This window comes from Pinus tabuliformis, chromosome 5_1, assembly GCF_031772625.1.
Source record: "Pinus tabuliformis cultivar Carrire ecotype Pingquan chromosome 5_1, CPIR1, whole genome shotgun sequence".
Taxonomy (NCBI): Eukaryota; Viridiplantae; Streptophyta; class Pinopsida; order Pinales; family Pinaceae; genus Pinus; species Pinus tabuliformis.
The window spans coordinates 584460711-584484903 of record NC_142305.1 but is presented as its reverse complement, the minus strand read 5'-3'; positions in this window follow the sequence as shown (position 1 = coordinate 584484903).

Below are 24193 nucleotides of genomic sequence, written 5' to 3'. Positions count from 1 at the left end.
AGTGGTACTATTAGCCAAAACCAGAGTGACTGAAGATTCGGATGCAAATTGAATGGTTTGTTAGGCTGATTCAGTTGGTGACAGTGCCATTTTCTCTCCATATGTGTCAATGTCTGAAGGAGCCGGTAGGATCCATGGATTGGTCTATTCATGAGGAATAGATGAAAGCATATTGACCATCTGTGAAACCTTCGGTAACTGAAGAGGGAAATATCCCATGAGGGAAGAAGCCTTTAGTATATTGGTACCTAAACTAACGTCGCAGTCAGTTCCACCTCCTACTAGGGGTACGGAGCCACTTGGTAATGGTGAATAATCAGGGGTGCAGAAAGACAACTAATCCACTGTAATAACCTTTCCATCCAATGGAAATTGGATGATGTGAAAGAAAGTAGATACGATGGCCATCATGGCATATGTCCAACTGTGACCCAACAAGAGATTATAGCCAAGTTTCTTGTCTATGACTTCTATGTCAACGGTTATGGTTTTCCCATACAAAGTGATGGGGAAACTGGCTAGGTATCCTTTTTGGATAAAGGTGTGGCCGTCGAAAGCTTTAAGGGAGTTCGATGGTGGGGATAGGGTTAGGGAACCTAGGGCGAGCCAACATGACACAGGTAGAAGCACCTTCGTTGATGATAGTTCTGTGTATACCTTTACCTTTCGAAGTTATTTGCACCTGGAATGCAAGCTAGTGAGAAAGGGGAGGTTTAAACTTGTCCATGTCGAAAATAGAAAGCATGGAATCCGTTGGGTCAATACCTCTAATAGCTGAAAGAAAAGCTTTCCGTTGCATTGGGCATGTTTTTAATACTTCGAGCGCCGACATAGCCGATAGCACTTGCACCAAATCTTCTACAATGTTGTAGTGTTGGGTGGCACATGCAGATGTATTGTGCATTGTGTGTTGAAGTGCCCCTTTTGGGAGTCAAATTACAAAGTCCTCAACCGGCCTTTCAATATGAAAATCGTTGGGCGGCAGTGGGTGTTGACCTGAGGATGGTTCTATTGCAGGAGCGACAGGAGCTCCATAAAATTTGGTTCTTGTGGTGAGTTCTACCGTTTCAAATGTGAAAATGGTAGAAGATCCTTCACCAGCTGAAGGATGTTGCGAACCATCGTTTCCCCCTTACGAGGGTGGCGGTTGGTTTGCAATAAGGTTTTTTTGTTGCTGAGCGGGGAAAGTATTTTTTAGGACAGCGTGGGTCTGGCCAGTATCCTTTCTAGCAATGTATTTTGTGCATTCCTGAAGATACGGACAACGATAGGTCATATGGTATTCAGCACAGATTTTGCAAGGAAATGTGGCGGGTTTATCCTTTCCATTGTTAGTAGGCGCAGCGGCCTTTTGTTTTGGGTTTGGTTGCTTTATTGACTGCTCTTCAGAAGGAGCGGTCTTTTTCTTATTCTTCTTTTTCTTACCGCCGAGATTTTGTGTAGACTACACAAAGTTTATCTCAGTGGTGGGAAGAGCAGTCGATTTGGTAGTAGTGGAAGCATTGGGGTTGCCAGGGGCATTGGGGATTATATCATAAAGAGTTCCAGACTATGAATATATCAAATCTAAGTGTTGGGCATGATGTATGGATTGGTCTTTTGTGACCGCACCACTTAGAGTGACATCTCTAGCGATTTTCAGAAGTAAGGACCTGCAGAACCAGTCTGTTAAGAGAAAGTCTAGGAGGGGAGCTTTGACTAACCTCTGCCTACGATGATCGGAGATGTGGGTGGCAGTATCCTGACAAAATGAAGTGAGGAGCTCTGTCCCAGTCTCATAGCGAATAGGTAACTGGAAGTGCTTTAGGAATTCAATCACTAAAGTGTCAAAGGTGTTTACTGACGTGCATGGTGACTCAATATACCATTTCGCTACGTTGCCAGTGAGGATGCGGGGAAAAAGACATAACTGGACACTATCATCCACCATAGAGTTTGAAACACCCTAGAGATGGTAGGTGGTGATACGGATGCTCGGATCCTCCCATTGTTTTCCATCGAACTTTGGGATGTCCGTTGGTATTTTATGCGGGATCGGCGGCCATTGTAAATTGTGATAGATGGGGTCATTTGTCAACTTTTATAAGTCGGGTATATCCAACGTTGCCAAGAGAGGCAAAGATTTAGGTGCCCCCAACTCAGACCATGGTGATGACGGATGACTTGAGGAGCTTTGCGCTCCTCCCATCGTTCGGTTCCCCATATTATACATGGGTTGTGTGGTGTAGTAGTTGCTTTGAGGTATGGTGTTGTAGAGTGGATTTCCATGAGGATTTTGATATTGGGGTATGAAATTTCCCCCAGTATAAGTGGTGCCCCCTTGACTCATTTGAGTATGTGAGTAGGGTACCCCCATGGATTGGTTGGGAACCCCTTGTGGATTCCCGCTCGACACAGAACTAACCATTTGGCCTTGATTGACAAAGGGAACGCTCATGTAAATTAGAGACTGACCATGCATGCCTCAGAATGGAGGGGGAAATATTACGTTCCCTACTGGCATGTGTATATTGGGAACCCCCCCAGGTATATGAATCTGGGGGTTTGAACTGTACATTGGCGGCCGACCATGTTGTTGGTAAACGGGAACCGCGCCCATAGTGCTACATTGAGTGTTATATGGAGCACTATATGTGGCACTTGTCAAAGGTATGCAGTTTGGCACCATAGGGGTGGAACCTGGCATCTCTTGAGTTCCACTCATAGATGGTGTCATGTGAGTGGTTGTACCTGGGACAAATGGGATAGTGGGATTCCACATTACCGGTGTTGTGATGACTAAGGAATTTAGACTTCTGTGATCCATAACATTGTTAGATAATCTTCGACAAAATCACATAATCAATCTTTTGTCGACGCGTTTCGAACCAACCAGTGTGGTTCATCGTCAGGACAAGTTGAAGACTAATCTGGTTAAGCTGGTTTAAATATAGTATGCAGAGATTTCAACGGCTAATTTTGACCAAAGGTCTTAGTCAAACCATAATTATATTATTAATATTCTTAGAACCGCTAAGAATATTAATAATATAATTATGGTTTGACTAAGACCTTTGGTCAAAATTAGCCGTTGGCATTATAGCCGTTGGAATCTCTGCATACTATATTTAAACCAGCTTAACCAGATTAGTCTTCAACTTGTCCTGACGATGAACCACACTGGTTGGTTCGAAACGCGTTGACAAAAGATTGATTATGTGATTTTGCCGAAGATTATCTAACAATGTTGTGATGACTGTCGACTGGGGGAGTGGTGAAGGACCAAAAGTGTCCCTAAAGTTCCACAACCCGTTAGTCGTCAACTGGATAGATGGAAATGTTCCAACTACTGAAGCAGGAAGTACAGGTACCACGGGAGCCAAGACAGGTTCCAACGGATCCATGAGCAGAGGGTTAAAGGGGGGAAGAAATCCCTCGGTGAAAAAATCCTTCGGTAAACTTGAATCGTCGGTTGTCCAAACCGATCCCGTGTGAGATCTAGAAGACTGATCCCCTGAAGATGGGGAATCCAGTTCAGTGGAACTTGGTGGATCTTCCACAATGAGTGGAGGAATTCCTAACAATCGTTTGGAGTGACGACGAGGGCCAGATGTAGCCACAGTGACCGTTAATTTTATCAATAAATTTTTATCGTGATATTCTTTAAAGTCTCAAATGATAGCACTTAGGTACCTAAAATAAATATAAAAAATACACTAAATGGATCAATTAGCAAACAGAGGGAAATTACCTCGTCTGATAAGCACCGATCACCGAAGATGAAACCCGGTATCTCAATGAATAACAGAGAAGGATGGCTAAATGTATGGTTACGGTTACTCTAGAGCTTCGCCCAAACCTCAAATTAAGGGTCCAAGTACTCTCGTGAAGACGAGAACCCTCCCAAAAACTGAAGACAAAGTAGATTTGTCCATGTTAGGTACCAGGACAGCTCGTCCTAGTCACTTTGCGTAAGTCCCTATAAGTTTGGCCACTAGAGATACCTCAGATCACAGACACCACCGGGGGGGACATATTCATAGACAACATGCTGTGTGGGCAGGATACTTGAGTCCCCAACTCAGTTCCAAAATCCCCGAAGGGACCCCCAATACACAGAATGCCCAAAGGATTTGTAAGAGAATGCGGGCTACCTTCAATTATAGTCTGATGTTGTCTCGTATTTCGCTCTGCTTTTACTGGAGTGGTCCCGGTAGTATGAGTGCAGAAGGAATTTTTCACTCGTTAATGACACTAGTTTGGTTTTCGACCTTGGGTAGTTCACTCACATGCTTATCCCAAGATCCTAGCCTAGCTAATGTTGGTTTGCCCAAAAAGAGTAACTGATTGATTTTTAATGTAAATTTTATGTGTACTTGATTATTGTCTTTGGTAGGGGTGTTGACGTATGAAATATGGTGAGACTCTTGACTCAATAAATCATGTAGAAACAATGCTTTGAATTTTTTTTTCAATTTGATGCATACAAGTTGTATTCTACATATTCATATTTTCACATATTCATAGTTTCGTCTGTGCATCTATAGTCTTTCAACACATGCATAACCAAAATATTCTTTTCCAATATTTCCTAACAACTAATTGAAACCAAAATGAGGCAACTCACAACTATTTAAACAGAAGGATGAATACAAATTATCATTCTTTCTTTCAAAAAAAATGTTTTCTAAGAGAGAAAAACCAAAACTTTTTCCTAAAAATAAATTTCTAGGACACCAATTTTGCTGACATAATATAGTTACAGATCTTATTTCAGCCCATGAGAAGATTTTCCATCCCTTTTGGTCTACATATACTACTGGAAATCAAGGCAAAGGGAGACTAACGCTCTGTAACAGTGGCTACAGAGAGTTAGTAGGGTCACTAATGCTCCCTGTACATAGGCACAGTGCTTTATAAAGCTCTGTGTAGCCTGGTAACCTGCGTTAGTGTGGGAAATCTATCACAAAGAGGGTTTCCAAGATCAGTTTCTAAGATGAATGTATACTAGTAGGATGCAACAAGATATTTGGTGGATCAGAAAAAGGATTACTGAAGAATAGGGAGCTCTTGGAAGGAAGAGAGAACAGAGAAGAGTCTGGGTAAACCGGGAACTAGATGTATAGTCCCCAGCGGAGTTGCCAATTCTACTATGGGGTAAAATGCACGGTGTATGGAGAATGAAAACTACCCTCAAAGACCTTCACAGACCTTCGACAAACTATAAGATTATCTGCATAAGCTACCAAGTTATACACATGTTCATCTATCAATATCAATTAACAAAGTATGGAAAGAGGATTACCTCAAGTCTCCTTCTAGATTTGTTTGGAGATCACAATGCAACCAAGAGGAACTCCCTCAAAGCCGGCTCCAAATCAATTCCTACACAAAGGAAAGGAAAACACATTCACAACATACAATCTTGAAAACTAATATAAGAATGCACAATGAACATCTATTTCCATACAACTAAACTACTCATCTAAACAAGTATCGAGTGAACAACTTAATGAACAAGGTTACTGACACCATGGAGTAGAGAACACAACTGCAATTCTGTATTAATAACGGAAGAGTGATACAACCATCTGTTGTATCAGTCTTCCTTTGCGCCTTCCGCTTCCTTCTCTCTCTCTCCTTTAGCTCGCTTCTTCATGTATGTGACAGTTCACAACAGCTTAGTAGGCTATCTTTTCAAATGCTTTGACCTCTTTCACAATTACCCTCTCACTGCTTATGTAGCAATCGAGTTAGGACTGGCAAGCTCCTCATAGAGTTCATTAGGGAAAAAGCAATGAACCTGCCCTGTTTTCCAACTCTTTCCCATTTGCCTTCTTTTTCAGATCGGAATTTCCCCAAATAGTTTGATTTTTGGGAATTTCCTTGCTTTTCTTGAGCAAATTTAGGGATAAATATCTAGATATTTGTGAGCAGATTCATTGGTTTGACCCATTGAACTTCCCTTAGTTTCACTAACGCTACCCCTGGTCTAACAACTTGAATTAGCAAGGTCACTAATGCACCCTTAGGCTTGGTAACCAGCTTTATAAAGCAGGTTTTCAGTGTGCAACCAGCGTTAGTGTGGAGTCAAGGCTTGCAATTGTGGTATTTGCTTCAGTCATGTTGTCTTTTACCTCTGAGTTGATGAGGAGGTCATTTTGTTGTATAACAAAGTCTAATGAAATGTCTCTGCAAAAGGATAAGAGAAGGGCCTTAAACATTAGCTTATGAAGGTTTGACCAAGCAGGTCATTGATATTCTTGGGATGAATGAGATCACGCATTTGTATATGCATACTATGGGTATAGCGTAGGTTTTTCCTGCGTCAATCCATATCTTTCAAACAGAAGAGGTTGAATGATACAAATGCACTATCTCCTAATCATAATATATAGCTTAAGGAATGAAAAATTCCCTCCAAAGTTTCCCTCTAAAAATTTTCGCTGAAAATTTTCCCTCCAAAAAATTTGTTACATGTATCTTCCTCCAAAATTTCTTCTACAATTTATTGAAAAAATTTAACTAAAATTTTCTTATGAAATTAATCTTTTAAACAAAATCTTTAAATTAAAATTGCAAACTAAATATTTTACCTAAATTAATTTTTTACTTAAACTAGATACCATTTACTAGACAATTGAATGTTTCTTTTAATTTTTTATTATATCTTCTATCACACATTTAAAATAAATTGTTATATCGCCATAACATAGTTTATATGTTAATTTTTTATATAAATATAAATTAATACCACATTCACCATGCAGTAAAACAATTATGTAATGTTCGCTTTATCATAATTTACTATATCGCCATAACAAGATTTATATGTTAAAGTTTTTATAGAAACAAATTAATACCACATTCACCGTGTGGTAAAACAATTCTATAATTTTTTCTATATCATAAATTTCATTATCACTATTTCTCACATCACATCACATCAAGGCTTTTTGAGGTTCGTTAAAATACTTGGAGCAATTTTGTGAAGCAGCTACATTGTTATCAACAATATATTGAACAGAATATTATCGCATATGAAATGTTAGTTTCCCTTTTGTTATGTGCAATTCTTAAACTCCCATAGGTTTACTAATAGTTATGTGTCAGTTGGATTGTTATCTTCATGTTAAATGCGAGACCAAAAACATATTCTAGTAAAATAATACTTAACTTCTTTTTAATGAAATTTAGATTTTGTTTATAAATTAAAAATTTAGATGAGTCAGGCTTACATGACAACCCCATGGTAGGCAAAAGGCCACTATATCTGTAGTGGGTGTGGTGAGCCCAGTCGTGCCTGTCGACAGCACCCACCCCTTCCACCCAACGATCTCGTGGGGGTGGAGGCGGGGCCGCGGGGGTGGAGGCCCGATTCAAAATCGAGCTTCCACCCCTCCCCCGCAGCCCAACAAGGCTGTGGGGATGGAGACTCGTTGGACATGTGGGGGTGAAGGCCCAATTCCGAGAATCAGGCCTCCACCCCCATGGGCTCGTTGGATTTCGGCGGTGGGGCGGGAGAGGCTACAGCCTGTGGGGGTGGAGGCTCGATTCCGGGCATTCACCCCCATGGTTCCAACGGGCCTCCACCCCCATGGGCCCAACGGGCTGTGGGGGTGGGGCGAGAGGGGGTTGCATGCAACCTCTCCTGCGCCACCCCCGAGGCCCAACAGGCCCATGGGGGTGGCAGGCCAGTTTTTTATTTATTTTTTTATTTTTTAAAAGGTTATGTGTTAAAAATTATTTATGATTTATGATTATTTATCATTTTTAAATTTTGTTTTATTTTGTTTGTTTATTTAGGCTATTATTTTTTTTGTAATTTATTGATTTATATATATGTGTATATTTTTTGCAGGAAGATGGCATCAAGGAAGATTTTTGTGAATATTTTTAGACCAGAGACTGCTAAAATTAAAGGTGGATCCTCAAAAAACATTGTTGAACAAACCAAACCTGAGCTAATAACTACAAATTTATCAAGTGTGTCAAACGATAAGAAGATGATTTCTTACTGGAAGAAATCAAATAAGTGAAGCATACAGAAAATGTATGGTATGTGAAAGATAGAGAAAGCGAACAACATCTGCAGATATATTTATATGTTGATATCCCTAACAATAGTGGACTTTATGAGGTGTTGGTAAAAATACTAACATTTGTTTGATACCATACATTGAAGTTGTTTATGTACTTACAAAACCGCCTAAGTCACATGACGAGATTGAATATTAGTTAGCATTATCAATGTATGACACAACAAAGGAATCTACAAAGATGTGTAAACAAATCATAAATGAGATTGCATAAGATATGGTAAGTATTGTTACTTATATTTATGTGTTTTGTGTTATTGTAACTATATCGTTATATTTTTATAACTTAGTTTTTATTGACATATGATATTTTTTTTCACATAATTTTATTGAAAACATTTCAATTATGTTAGGAGGCATTTATTTCATAAACAAAGATATTGTTAATGTTGTTAGCAGTTTCTACTTAGGGTCAGAAGAAGGTATGACAAACAAGCAAAAAATAGTAATTCATGATGCTACAAAACTACATCCAAGGGATCAACAAATAATATCTATAGTGGATAAATCTAGCAAAGGTAGACAGGTTATTTTTGAAGATGAGGAAGTTGAAACTGATGCTGAAGAATATGTTTTCATCACTGAGAATGAGATTAGAATTGATGTTATAAAAGAGAAGAGACATAAAAGACCAAAAGTAAAAAAGCCTACGAATGTCTTTGTTCTAGTTAATGATGAGAATATTACTTATCTAGAATAAAATAGGAACAAAAGAGGAGGAAGAAAATGAAATTTGATCATTCTCAAATAGTCAAGGCCAACAGTGAAGATCCTAGTGAAAAATCAAAAGAAAGCAGGTAAATCATTACACCATGAGCTGATTTAGAGGATGACATTATTAAAACAAAATAAAATGTCATTCGACATAACTTGACAAAGACAAACTTAATTGAGGGTGGTCATACATTTCAGCTTAATGTGATACAAATCTATAAGCCAAGTGAAGGACAATTTAAATATCAAATTATAAAGCCACATCACTTGCATGTTCACAACTTGAAGACATTGATGAGGTACAATCCATATGCTCATGTGGTTGATTATGTGCTTCTTGTTGATCCAGTTCAAGTTCCCAACAAAGAAGCATTTGATAAGTCAAAATGTTTTGAATACAATTATTATGTACTTGGGGGGAACCATTCTATAGAATCTCAAAGGCAATTGATGGAAGAATATCCCAATAACCCACATTTTGAAACAATGAAATGTATCATTTATGTTAGTTTATCAGATATAGAAAAAAATTTATTGGCATGGGATCATAATACAAATAATGAGTATAGTATGTCTATGACTTTCATCCAAAGGGTTAGATTTATTCATAATGAATTTGAAGGAAAATGTGGTGGGGATAAGATAAATGTTACTCTAGAATTTCGAAATAAATATTGTATGAAAATAGGCTATTAAATTGAGGAAAAAATCAATTCAAAAGGCGGCAAAGTACATTCTGATATATTAAGAAGTATCGATAACATTTTCCAGTTGGAATTTAGAACTAAAGAGATATGGGAATTGATTAATGATATTTTTAGCATGTGGGATAACGTTGGCATTAAAATCCAGAAGGTCAAAAAGTCTAAACCATTGATATGTAGCAACAGTAAATCAGGTCTTGAAATGAAGCAGCTTCCAAAAGATATGACTTCGCACCTTGAAGATCATTGCAGGGAGTGAATGATGAAAAACTTGACAAAGAAATATTATCTCGTGTGAATTCAGGGGAATTATCATTGGACACGAAATGTGTGAGGAATTTCAAAAGTAAGTTTGTTGAATTATTTTTACTTATTTATAGATTATAATTTTCTTTTAAATATAACATATTATTCTTGGTAGTATTTGTTATACATATCATTATGTTATTTTTTTTCACTTTATCTATTCAGTCACAAATTTTACATGAAAATACAAGAACAAATGGTTAAATTTTTGAATGAAGATAGTTGGGATGATGTTGTACGCAACTACCTAGATTCAAGTTCTACATCAACACTAAAATATTTTTATCTTGCATTTAAAAAGGTATGTTGATTTATACATTCATTTATATATATATATATATATATATATATATATATATATATATATTATTAAAGACGAGGAAGGATGCAAATGGTGCACCAGATAGTTTCAGAATATTTATTGAAAAAATTAAGATTGAAAGACTGAGAAAGCATCATATTCGGAATGTTGAACTTGATCCAACTCTTACTCATTACATTTTTAATGTGCTTGACATTATTCAATATCAAGTAATACAAGGTCACTGTAAAAACATTGCTAAACTCATACCTAAAAGGGATTATTCCCTAGTTATTGCAGATATTCACCATGGTTTCAATATCCCAAACATTGACTATGATAGTGACACTTATACTTAACAAGCTTTTAGTAAAGTGGTTGCGGGATTTGTAGAAGTCACATCATCACCATTATGAAGATTTGTGACATTTCATTCAGACACACAATTGGTAATGTTATTGACGAGCTTAAAGGGGAAAACAAACTCAAGGATGTAGCTTATATGGTAAGATGTTGAAATTGTATGTTTGATTAATGTTAAAAAATTCATTTATGTACAAGTTAATTGAACTTTTACAATTTCATGTTACAAGAAAAAGTCAAATCTTCTTAACCATGAAGATCAACCAATTATAAATGATTGTGAGTTCATCCATATTGATAGTTGGACCAAAGATAATAGCTATAAGTCTATGCTTCTTAAGCAGGTAAATGGAAAGAGTCATAGCCAAGTAAAAGTTTATGATGTTGTTGTGAAAAAACTAACATATGAAGATAAATAAGCAAAAGAAGAGATAGTTAACATTTATCAAAAACCACAGTCATTGATTAACCATCTTATAGACTTATGTTCAAATGAAGGAGATTGGGTTCTGAACTTATTTTCAGGCTCAGGTAAGTTTTATTATATTGAATTGAATTTCAATTCTTCTTTCTTAATTTATATGTTATTATACTAATTTACTTCATTATTTCGTTTGTTCTTGGTAATTAGGTACAACACTAGCATGTTGCTTACAAAAAGGAATAAATTGCATTGTCATTGAAAAGACCCAGTACCGTGCAAATTTATTCAACAAAGAATTAATACTTTTCAATTCCTTCCGGATGCAATGCAAGAAATTGGGTTGAGGAGAGGGGTTTTTAGTAAATCATGTGTGGCAAAAAAGGCAAAGGAACATCAACCACTATTAGATGGAATGATTGGAAAGGCATATATTGGGAGATTCGCAGATATCAAAGATCCAGCAAAAGAGGAAAATGAGCAAAATGAAGCAGAAAATATTGTGAAAGAAGAAAATGATGAAACTCTAGAGGATGAAGAGTATGGATTATGTGATATTGTTGATTAAATTTAAGTTATGCTTGGAAATCAAGTTCATTTTTTGTAACTTTTAATTAGTTATACTTGCAATGTTTTGACTTTCACATTTTATGAGAAGAATAAGTATTCAATGAATGTTGTTATATGTTCAATATTTGTATTGTGTGCTTTTTGCTTTAATTTTTATGAGAATCATTATTTTTTGAAAAACAAATGTGATTATTATTGTTTTTTGACATGAAATTCATCAAAAAAAAAACAAATAAACAAACAAAAACAAAAAACAAAAAAAACAAAAAACAAAACAAACAAACAAAACAAAAAACAAAAAACTATTATTTAACCATTTTTTGTTAAATTTTTACTATAAAAATTGTGATTTTGACATGTCATTTCTAGCAAGAAATTATCAAAATATGTAATTTTTAGTTATATTTATGTTCAAGATGTTTATTTTTATGTGAATTGTTAAAAATTATTGTTTTTTAGAGACAATTATTTGTTGTGCATTGAAAAATTAATTAATGATATATAAATATGTAGAATATTGAAACTTTAAAATATCAACCTTCTTATTTAACTATGCAAAAAAAAAGACCTCACTACAAAACAAAACAAAAAAAATTAAAAGAAAAACAAGAAAATATGAAGAATAAGACCACTTCAAAAATTGTTAAATTTAAAAAATAATTATTCACATTTAATACATTAGAAAATTTAAAGTAAAAAAATAAACCTTTTAAAAAAAGGGCACGATGCAGAATCAGTGCTTTTTAAAATTGGCATGCGAATCACTAACATTGTAAAAACTAATGTACATAAAAAAATTAAGTGTCAAAAACTATGCTAATATATATATATATATATATATATATATATATATATATATATATATATATTTATTTATATTTATTTATTTTGCATCACCACTTTTCAAAATAGGTTGATTTTTTTGCTACCTCAACGAAATAGGAAATCGTATCAGTTCCTGTTTTAAAGTTTACATTATTCAAAGTTGACCAAAGTTATTCTAAAATATTTTGTTATCTTAATTAACCCTCATACAATTAGCGGCATCAATAATCTTTTCGACCAATCAACATGTAACCAAATTCAACTTCATCATTCAATTAGTTATACTTCAGGCATTATCACTCAAACCAGATCAACATGAGGAAATCATTGACAAACAGTAGAGATATAGCAACATTGATCAAGTTGATTCGTCATTTATGAACAAAAACCATTTCTTTATGTATGCGACTTTGAAGAAATGAACCCACGTGTATACGAGACTTAACCGAGACCAACCTGCATACAAATATGAAAATTTGAAACTAAAATTGTGCTGCTCTTCAGAACTTTAGAAAGACCCAGATCATAATATTCAAAGATAAAAACATGCGTCAATACTTAGATCTAGTCAATCCATGAGTAGATCATACAATGGAAAGTCATCTCAGGTGTCATGATATTGGTCCATCATTGTATTTATCGGTGCATAATTATTTTAAATCTATGTGTGAACTATGGCCTTTACAATGAAAATATACTTCAAATTGAAGTATTCGTCAAAAACCCTTTCACATGCACACTTATCACTTTGATCTTCACCTCCTTATATAGTTAGAGCCTTAGCCAATACCATGAGTCAAAACTATACTAGTGTCGGTGGTAATCTTGGACGGGATCAAGTAACCGTTATTGCACTCAATATTGTGGGCTAATACCATGGTAAGGACCCTTGGTATTCTTAAATTAGTGTGTCAGCATGTATGCGACTTTGCTTCTATGTACCTACATGTATGCGTGACTTGGCCTTGACGAACCCACGTATAGATGCTCAAATATTCACCTTTACCAAACTTTTGATTTTGATCTGTAAACTTTTGCCCCATCATTTGTTATTATGTTCCATCACTCTATCACCTCTTAACTGACTTGTGGATTCATCTATTTATCATATACTTGTTCTTTTACAAGTGAGTTTCCATCAAGGACAACACATGCATCATAATGCCAACAATCTCCCCCTTTGGACTTGATGGAAACCATGTTGGTGTTGATCACCTCAACCTGTAGAAACCTATTAGATACATCAAATAGTCATTATTCAAACACCAAGATACTCTCCCCCTTTGAAATCAAGGGAAAATGGTGGACCAAATCTCCCCCTTTAGATCTGATTTGCACTATATTGTCCATGCTCCCCCTGAGCACATGCTGAATCTTCAGAAAGATTTTCAAATGAAGAACATGACTCTATAACTCAACTGAGTATGAACTTCCTATCACCAAGGACTCATACTTACATCAATCACCCAACCAAGTGGGGATACATATTTGACTCAACCACCCAACCAAGTGGGATTACATTTTTTACACTACCACCCAACCAAGTGGGATTACATATTTGACATGACCTCAAAACTCCATACATGACTTAATATGACAACTATTACATCATAGTTCTCCACATGACCTTTACATCAAATTATAGATGTGACACTAATAACTGAGACAAAAAAATATTAATAGTAGCATAATTCAGCAACCATAATGCCAACAATGCATTATATTCTGCAAGGCTAATGCTCCCCCTGAACCTGTGCTACATGTTCATTGTCAACAACTCATTCATCAAAGCATCTTCATCAATCAGATAAATATCAATGAGAAAAACATAACTCAATACCATATTCAAAGGTTGCACCCATCAACACCAGACCAAGAAAAATCAAATCATAGCTGTCAGAAGTATGTCAGCGGTTGATCTTGACTTTGTCCCACTATTTTTCTATTAGAGAAAAACATACGCGAGTTTTTGCAAATAAACTCGCGTATATACGTAGCATACTTCATGAAACTCACGTACAAAAAGAAACCTTCTGAATTTTCACCTGTAGACTGAGCAGACTAGATTAACAGCAAAATGAGGCAGAGACAACTCCCAGTTTTTGTTTGAGATATTAAATGCTTCTCCGGGAAGAGGTTTACTAAATATATCATCAACTTGTTCTTTGGAGGGAACATACTCCAAATTAACATTTTGTTCAAGCACTTGTTCTCATAGAAAGTGATGCTTAATTGGAATATGATTGGTCTTGGAGTGCATAACAAGATTTTTCAAAATACTAATAGCACTTGTATTATCACATAGGATGGAGATGGGTGGGGAACATTTCATTTGTATATCTTGTAATGTTTACATCATCCAGAGAAGTCGTGTGAAACAAGATGCAACTGCCACATATTCTACTTCCATTGTAGTGAAGGAAGTGGAACTTTGTTTCTTACTGAACCAAGATACCAATCGGGGTCCCATGTAAAATGCACCTCCACTAGTGTTTTTCTGATCATCAACATTTCCAGCCCAATCTTCATTTGTGTATGCATGAAGGGTAAGATCTACATATTTAGGATACCATAGACCAAAGTATTGGGCTCCTTGGAGATATTTGAATATTATCTTTACTGCTTGAAGGCATGATTCCTTTGGATTGGCTTGGAAACATCCAACAATCCTAACTGCATGCATGATATCTGGTCTGGTACCTATTAGATAAAGCAGACTTGCAATCATAGACCTATACAATGGTTGGTTTACTATGGGAGAATCATCATTAGAACTAAGGCTACATCCTATCACCATGGGAGTACATACAGGTTTGCAATCTTCCATCTCGTACTTCTTCAAAATCTGCTTGAGATATTTTGTTTGTGAGAGAAAGATGTCATCTTTTGTTTGTTTCACTTGTAGACCAAGAAAATAGGTTAGTTCCCAAATTAAATACATTTCAAATTCTTGTTGCATAAAAAAAGAAAAATTTTGACTCATATATTCTTCATTACTACTAAAGATGATATCATCAACATAAACAACAATAATTAGCAGTTTATCATCCTCAATTTTTGTGTAAAGGTTGTTTTCTACGAATCCTTTTATGAAACCTTATTGTTGAATATATTTGTCAAGATGATAATACCATGCTTGCGGAGCTTGTTTTAGCTCATATAAATCCTTTTTAAGTTTTCATACAAGGTTTTCATCGTTCCCCAAAATGAATCCTTCTAGTTGTTCAATATATACATCTTCTTCTAGATCCCCATTAAGGAAAGCAGATTTTATATCCATTCGATAAAATTTGAAATGTTGAAAACTTGAAAATGAAAGAAACATATTTATGGCTTCAAGTCTAACTACTGTGCAAATGTTTCTTCAAAGTCTATACCTTCTTGTTGAGCATAACCTTTAAAAACAATTCTATATTTGTTCCTAATGACCTCCCCATTTTCATTTAAATTTTTTTTTAAATATCCATTTTGTCCCAATAGCATTTTTATCATGATGCCTTGGAACTAATTCCCAAGTATCATTCTTTTCAATTTGATCAATTTCTTCATCCATGGCCTTAACCAAACATTCATCTTTACTAGCTTGATTTACATTTTGTGGTTCAATGGTGGATAATAATGCTATATAACTAGGAGATCCTACAAGCGTTCTTCTTGTTAGTACCCCAGATTCCTTTTCTCCTAGAATTTGAGTTTTTGGGTGATTCTTTTCAACATACCTGGATGGAGCATTTTCTTTGTCTGGTGTGTCTTCTTCTTTTGCTTCATTAAATTCTTCTTCTATATCATTGCAATTTGATCTGGGAAAGCCTTCATCATCATCATGCTCTTTTGTTGATGTTACCTTTCTGGGATCTGTGCATGCTTCATCAACCACAACACCAATGCATTCAACCATTTTTCGAAGTCTCTTATCGTAACATTTGTATCCTTTACTTCTAGATGAGTAACCAAGAAATACTCTTTCATCTACTCTAGCTTCAAACTTGCCAAGTTTTTCACCATTATTTTTTATGAAAAAATTGCTTCCAAAAACTCTAAAATGTTTTACAATGCAAGTCTTACCATACCAAAGTTCATAAGGTGTTTTATCACTACTCACACGAACATGAGCTTCACCAAAAAAGGTTTCAAGAGTTCCAGACTCATCAAGCATAGCACAAGCCATTTGTTGAATAGTTCTATTCATTCTTTCTACCATGTCATTTTGTTGAGGAGTTCTAGCTACAAAAAATTGTCTTTTTATGCTATGTTGCTCACAGAAATCAAAGAATTCATTTGATATGTATTCTCCTCCTCGGCCAGATCTGATAAATTTGATTTTTAAATCTAATTAATTTTCAACTAATTCTTTGAAGACTTTAGATTTATCAAATGCTTCATCTTTGTGTTTCAATAAACTGATCCAACACATTCTAAAAAAGACATCTATGAACAAGATATAGTATTGTTCTCCAACAGGTGAATTTTTTCTTACTGGTCCACACAAATCAATATGTATAAGTTCAAGAAGCTTACATATTGATCCTTATTTTGCATTGAATTGAACTTTGGTTTGCTCACTAAATTGACAAGACTTACATATGGTACTTTCTGGTAGGGTGATGTTGGTTAGATCACGAACAGCTTTGAGCCTACTTTATTTACTTATTTGAGAGAATCTTAGATGTCCCAACTTTCTATGCCATGTCCAGTTTTCCTCTGCCTTGCCTAGGTAACATTGTTCTTGGCCACCTTTCAATATATACAGATTCCTCAGGGTTATTGTTCATTTTATTATGGTCTTTCCTGTGTCAAGTTCATGATCCACACATTCTTTTGATCGGAATACCACCTTATTTCCTTGGTCACACATTTGGCTAACACTCAACAAGTTATTCTTTAATCCATCAACATACATAACATTGTCAGCTTTAACCTTTTCTTTTAGAAAAACATAACCTTTACCCTTAATGACAACAAGTGATTCATTTCCAAAAGTGACATTCTTTTCTTTCTCTAAAGCATTGTAAGAAATAAGTTTATCTTTATCACCTGTCATGTGTTTTTAGCATCAGCTATCAATGTGACAATGATTTTCTTGACCTTCTGCAAATAATGCTATGCCACAACTTTCAGACTATATCTCCTTCATTTTCCATACCTTAGAATTTGTTGATATTTTCTCTTTTTGAGATGTTGGTTGTAATTTTCTCCTGCATTCAGATTCTACATGTCCAAAGTTATTGCCAAATGATCATTCAATTTCATATTTAAGAGGTGAGAAGTTATTATAAGTGTTCTTCTTGACTCCAGTCTCATTCCTTTATTTTCTTGCTTCTCTAGTCATGATGGTCTTGTATGCAACACATTGAGCAGTCTTATGACCAAAATTATGACATGAGAAACATTGTCCATTAAAGAAGAATTTTTTTTGATAATAGAATCTTCTGGTGTTGGTTACGTTTTTACTGGTGCTTTTGTTGTTTTTCATCTTTGGATTAGAGTAAGCATGATTTACATGTGGAATGACTTTATTATTTTTTTGAGGGCTGAAGCTTTGTTGATTGGTTTTTGTTGCATTTAGATAGCTTATGGTGGTGATTGAAGACTTTTATGTTTGATATGTTTCTCCAGTGTATCCAAGACCTATCTTCATAAGAGGAGAGTGTTGTACCTTGATAATTTCATATCAGGTTTCATATCCTTTAGCAAATCTAAGATTCAAAGTTTTAATTTTCTCGGGTTCCTTTCTTAGGCTTACTACTTCACATTCTAACTTCCCCTTATGTTTTTCCTTTTCTATGAGTTGATGCTTCAATGTATCTATGATTACTTTGTTTTCTTCCAAGCAAACTTTAAGTTGAGTAATTTCTTCAAAGAAATTTTTTCCTCTAAAGAATCCACAAATTTATCATTAGACTCATTAGTATTTTTCTCAAAAGTCATGAGTAATTTAAGATATTGATCATATTCTCCTTCTTCACTATTTGACAAGCCATCACGATCTTCATGAGTATAACAGCTTCTTATATTGCCAAACTGTCTCCTATTACCTTTTGCAGTATCCTTCCCTTTTTCATGGTTGTCTTTATGAGGACATTTAGCAACATAATGACCAACTCTACCACAAGAAAAACATTTGAATGGAAGCTTACCTCTGAACCTTCTTGTTCCCAGTTGAAGTTTCTTTACAAATTTCACCTCATCTTCTTCTGATATATGTCATGATTCCTTGTGTTCTTACTTTTCTTTTCCTTTCGCAAATGCTTTAAATGCGACTTCTTTGACTTTTGAGGGACCTCATTTCAAAAGCAGTCAGGATCTCGTGAAGTTGAACAACGGTAAGGGCCTACAGATCCTACTTCTCTTCAATGGTAGACACTTTTGACTTGAATTTAGGACTTGGAGATCTTAAGATTTTCTTTACTAAAGTGGTTTCCTTTATTTCTTCACCCATATTTTTCATGCAGTTCGCAATATCATCTATACGTAGAAATAAACTAACAATACTTCTGACAAACATGCATATAGATCTTGGCCTTAACTAACCCGTGTATAGATCTTCAAATATTCACTTTTATTAAACTTCTGATTATGATATACAAACCTTTTTCCCATCATTCTGTTATTATGTTCCATCACTTTGTTACCTCTTAACTGACCTATGGATCCATCTAGTTACCATATACTTGTTCTGTTACAAGTGAGTTTCCATCAAGGACAACACATGCATCATAATTCCAACATCCCACAACACACTCATAATTATTCCATGTGAGGGCGACATCTGACATCCTAGACTGGTTGGGATCAATAAGAAAGTTCCTATGGAACAATGCCAAATTTCTACATTCAGTGCATCTTTTTCCACATGTAAATATTTTCATGTCATACAACTCTTCTTGTAAAATTCCCAAAAAGTTTCACAATGAAGCTGAAATTCAACATGATATCGGCAACAACAAGTGTCGCAGATTGTATTAGGCCTAATAAACCATGGCTTCAATTTTTTAAACATCCTTATGGATATCTTCACATGGCAATTGCTATCCTGAAATTCCTCGAATAGTGAAATTTTTTTCGTTTCTTCAATCTACTTAGTGTGTTCCACCTACTCACCTTTAGCTATGTGATGTCGTACAACATGATTTCTATCTAGAATAACAAGGGAATGGCTCACCCAAAACTCTACCACAATTTCTCTAATTCTTGTTGTAAGCTTGTCTTGGTAGGTTTTCCTAGTGGTAAGAGCCCAACAAGAAAATTCATCATTTTCATTCACTTGAACCCTGAATTTAGTATGCTTGTGCAAGATTTTTCTCGTGATATGGAGCAATTTTTGTTGACACCTAATCCTTGTGATTAGGTGAATTTATGTAAATAGATAAATTAGAAATATGAACAGTCATCGGGAGATGAACTGAACAGTCTCTCCCTCATGTATATAATAAAGAACTACCTGATGGAATAATACACATGAATGATTTTTTCCTTATGGAGTTACTGCCTAGCCTGACATGGTATCAGAGCCAGCTCCCAAAATAGTTGTAACTCCCACTGCCCACTACTATTTGTCCACTTCCAATTACTCTCCGTCCCCTCACAGTCACTGTTGTACGTTGGCCTGACATGCGTTGAACTATCCTAATGAACTCCTGCTCTCACTTAGAGTTATTCCTACTTTGCCTTCTGTCCACTGAATGCATACAGTTCTTTGTTGTACGTTGTATGCTGCTGCCAAAATTCTTTTGAACCATACGTCGGTCCATTGAACTGTTTTGTAATAGTGAACCCGACGTGAATGCTGGGCGCTCCCTCCATACGCTGCAATCAGCTACCAGGAATCAAAGAGAGTTTTTAGCTATCCATGCTATATGCAACCAGCTAATATAATTATGTAGTTCAAGGATGGGATTGATCCATCATGTCAAATTGACCTTGGTTGATGGAAATTCTCCTAATTTGAGTTCTGTGGCTGTTTACTCTTGAGAGCCATAAGAAATTTTGTTTATTTATAGAGCTGTTTGGCTACGCATTAATTTATGTGAAGGCTGTGGAAATGAATGTAGTTGTTTCATATATATTATATATATGTTGCTCCCCGTATTTGTCACTATATCAATTTCCGTCCACCTCCATTTGAATTTCAAGTTTCTGCTCCCCGTATTTGTCATTGTTCATATTACGTTTGCGTGAGTATAAAGCATAACTGCAGTCATTACAGCTGCCGGGGAAAGGAGCATAATTATGGGCTGTTAAGAGTTGATTGATGTGGAAGAGATGAAGCCGCTCACACTCAAGTGAGACTCCACACCGATTATTGCAAGAAACCGAGGTATCAGAAAGCTTTTAACGCTAGCCTGGTATTATATTAACGCTGGCCTGGTATTTTTTAAAGTCGAAGATTACAAGATTGGTGTTAGATATGCAAAACCCATATGCATTTGATTTGATGTAATATTGGGTTCATAAGCTACGGCGCAGTTAATGGCTTCCACGCACTAGCATCATCTACCCCTCAAATATTTGGGAATCAGGTTATATAAATTTAAGTGTAATTATCTATTTTTTGGTGTTGCAGTGGTCATGAAACATATTGTGTTGAAATCGCACACAATGTTTCATCATTAAAGAGGAAAGCAATTGTAGAACATGCTGCACAACTTGATATTCTGGTGACTAACAAGTTAGCTAAGCTGCATAGCTAGGGAGACGTGTAACTTGTGACAGTTTTTTGCAGGTTGATACGTTGATATAATGGATGTTTAATTAACTTTATACATCATATCAAGCTTATAATCTGGTGCTTGGCAGATTCTTATAGCCTATGAAACATGTATCTGATTATGTTTGCATGAATGTGCTGTTCTGCCGTACTGTTTTCCCACACCGCCTCACTCGCTATGTGTGTTTTTTAGAAAATGTCAAATGTTGTTGCAATAACCATATGGGTTGAGCTTTTGTTAAAATAAAAAATCAAAAGCACATTTTTTTACATCAAAAGCACATTTTTGCCAGTAGAAGTATTTTTTTTGTTACACTATGCATTCAAAAGGAAGAGGAAGATATTTCAGAGACAGGGGGGGCAGACACTCTTAAGGAGAAAAGGCAGATTTTCACTACATACACTGCAAAAGAAATGGATCACATGATGCCTCTACATGAAAGCTACCATGGGACAAAATTAAGCAGAAAAGAAACCAACAGAAAGGTAAAAGTGATGATACAGACAAAGTTAAAGCACTTGAATCCGCTCACTATGTTGTGGCACAATGTAACATTGGATTAAATGAATATTTGTTTAATACTTAACTTGCTTCTTGGAAAAATGATTGGTTGCTTGATTCAGGAGCAACCTGCAACATGACTCATAGAAAAGATTTTTTTGAACAATTTACTAACAATGTTGATGGAGCAGTATACTTTGCAAACCAATCAAAAATCAAGCCATCAGGGCTTGGCACAATCAAGCTTAAATTGCCTGGTCTTCCAGACTTTCTTCTACACCATGTTCTATATCTCCCACAGCAGAAGAGAAACTTGCTATCCTTGGTTCACATCTGTCAGCAAGGTCACTCCATTCATATGTTTGATGGCAAGCTTGAGGTGAGAAAAGCATCTGACCACTCACTTGTCATGAGGGGAATAGAAGAAGAAAGGCTTCTCAAGCTGCAAGGAACCTCTGCTCGGGCACAACATTTCTCATACAATTCTCATCATGAAGAAGGTACTCTTCCATCAAGTTTATTATGGCATGATATATTTGGACATTTGAACTATGACAGCCTCTGCTTGTTGAAGAAAAATGGTGTTGCTGGTTTGCCTACAATTCCTAGGAAACTTAAGCAATGTGATGCTTGCATTCTAGGAAAGCATAGCAAACAGTCTTTTCATGATTCACATTCAAGAGCACATAGAAAAATTGAACTCATTCATTCAGATTTATGTGGTCTAATACCTGTTCCTTCTGCAAATGGAAACAAATATATAATGACATTTATTGATGACTACACCAGAATGTGTTGGGTTTATTTATTGAAGGACAAATCTGATGCTTTTCAAACATTCAAGAATTTTCATAAATGGATTGAAAATGATGCGCAATCTCATATTGGGTCTATTCACACTGATAATGGAAAAGAATACACATCAAATGAATTTGAAAACTATTTTTGCCAACAAGGGATTAAACATCAAACAACTATGCCTTATAATCCCCAACAGAATGTTGTAGCTGAAAGAATGAATAGGACAATCTTAAATATGGTACGATCCATGCTTTTCTTCAAAAATGTAAAGATAATGTTTTGGGCTAATGCTATTCTATGTGCTGCATATATAAAGAATAGATGTCCATCTAATGCTATAAGAAACAAGACACCATATGAAATGTGGTATGGACATGTTCCTTTCGTAAAGCATCTCAGGGTCTTGGGTTCCACCTGTTATGCCTTGATACCAAAGGTACATAGAAACAAACTTGGTTCTAGAAGTCGTAAGTGTATCTTTCTGGGGTATTCAAACACCTCCAAAGCATACCGTCTCTATGATGAAGTAAATAAGAAGTACGTTGTATCTAGAGATGTAATTTTTCTTGAATCATCCAAAACTGACAATGTTGTTGAGCGGCAACTTGATTGCTTGGATAGATTCGCAAAAGAAAAATCATTTCAAGAATTTGATAATCAGATTCCACATCTTGAAGGGGGGATTCCTATACTAGATCAACATGTGGAATCTTCTTTTGAAGAACACTCTCCCCCACATGAAACTCCAACAACAGATGATGCTTTAAGTGATGTGATTGATAGAATTGGGAGACTCAATCTTGATTTAGTCCTAACTCAATCAACGGAGCAGCCTTGACCATCTGAAAAAGGTCCCCCAAAGTGGCTGACAAAAACACTTGAAAGTGTTCATCTTGATGAGGTTGGAAAGATAGGAACTATAAATTCAAACTGGAAAAATGGAGGTGATGTGGATGACTCTAATTCACCTGTTGATATGGATGTTTCTTACGATTGTAAATTGAACTTGTCTACAAATTTTGAACCAACTTCATTCAAAGAAGTTGCTTCTCGTGATGAATGGAAAGAAGCAATGCAAAAGGATTATGATGCCCTCATAAAGAATGGCACTTGGAAGTTGGTTGATCCTCCATTACGAACCAAACCAATTGGCTGCAAGTGGGTCTACAAGAACAAGTATAAAGCTGATGGCTCACTTGACAAGCACAAATCTAGGCTTGTGGAAAAAGGTTTTGCACAGAAGGAAGGGTTCAATTATGAGGATACTTTTTCCCCCACAACAAAATGGGCTACCATCTGGACACTCTTTGCCCTAGTAGCTCAGAACTGTTGGAAAGTCCATCAAATGGATGTAAAAACTGCTTTCTTAAATGGAGATCTAAAAGAGATTTTTTTATGTCCCAGCCTGAAGGATTTGCTATGAAATGACATGAATATAAAGTATGCAAATTGGTGAAGTCCTTGTATGGCCTCAAACAAGAGCCGCGAGCCTGGTATGAAAAACTAATTGAGCATCTTCTAAAACTCAATTTCAAACATTATGATCTTGATGATGCAACTTTATTTGTCAAGAAAGTTGGCAAAAAAGTTGTATATCTTGTGGTATATGTAGATGATCTTTTGATGACAGGGAACAATGAAAGCTACATTGCATCCATAAAGAAGGAATTGGGGAAAAGTTTTGAAATGACTGATTTGGGCTATGTTCATTACTCTCTTGGCATTGAAGTAACCCAACATCCTAAGTCCATATTTCTTTCTCAAAAGAAATACATTGGAGATCTGTTGAACAGGTTTGGCATGACAGAGTGCAATCCTCTTACTACTCCAATGGAACAAAACTTAAAGCTCACATCTATTGAAGGAAAAGAATTTGAGGATGCAACAAAGTATAGACATCT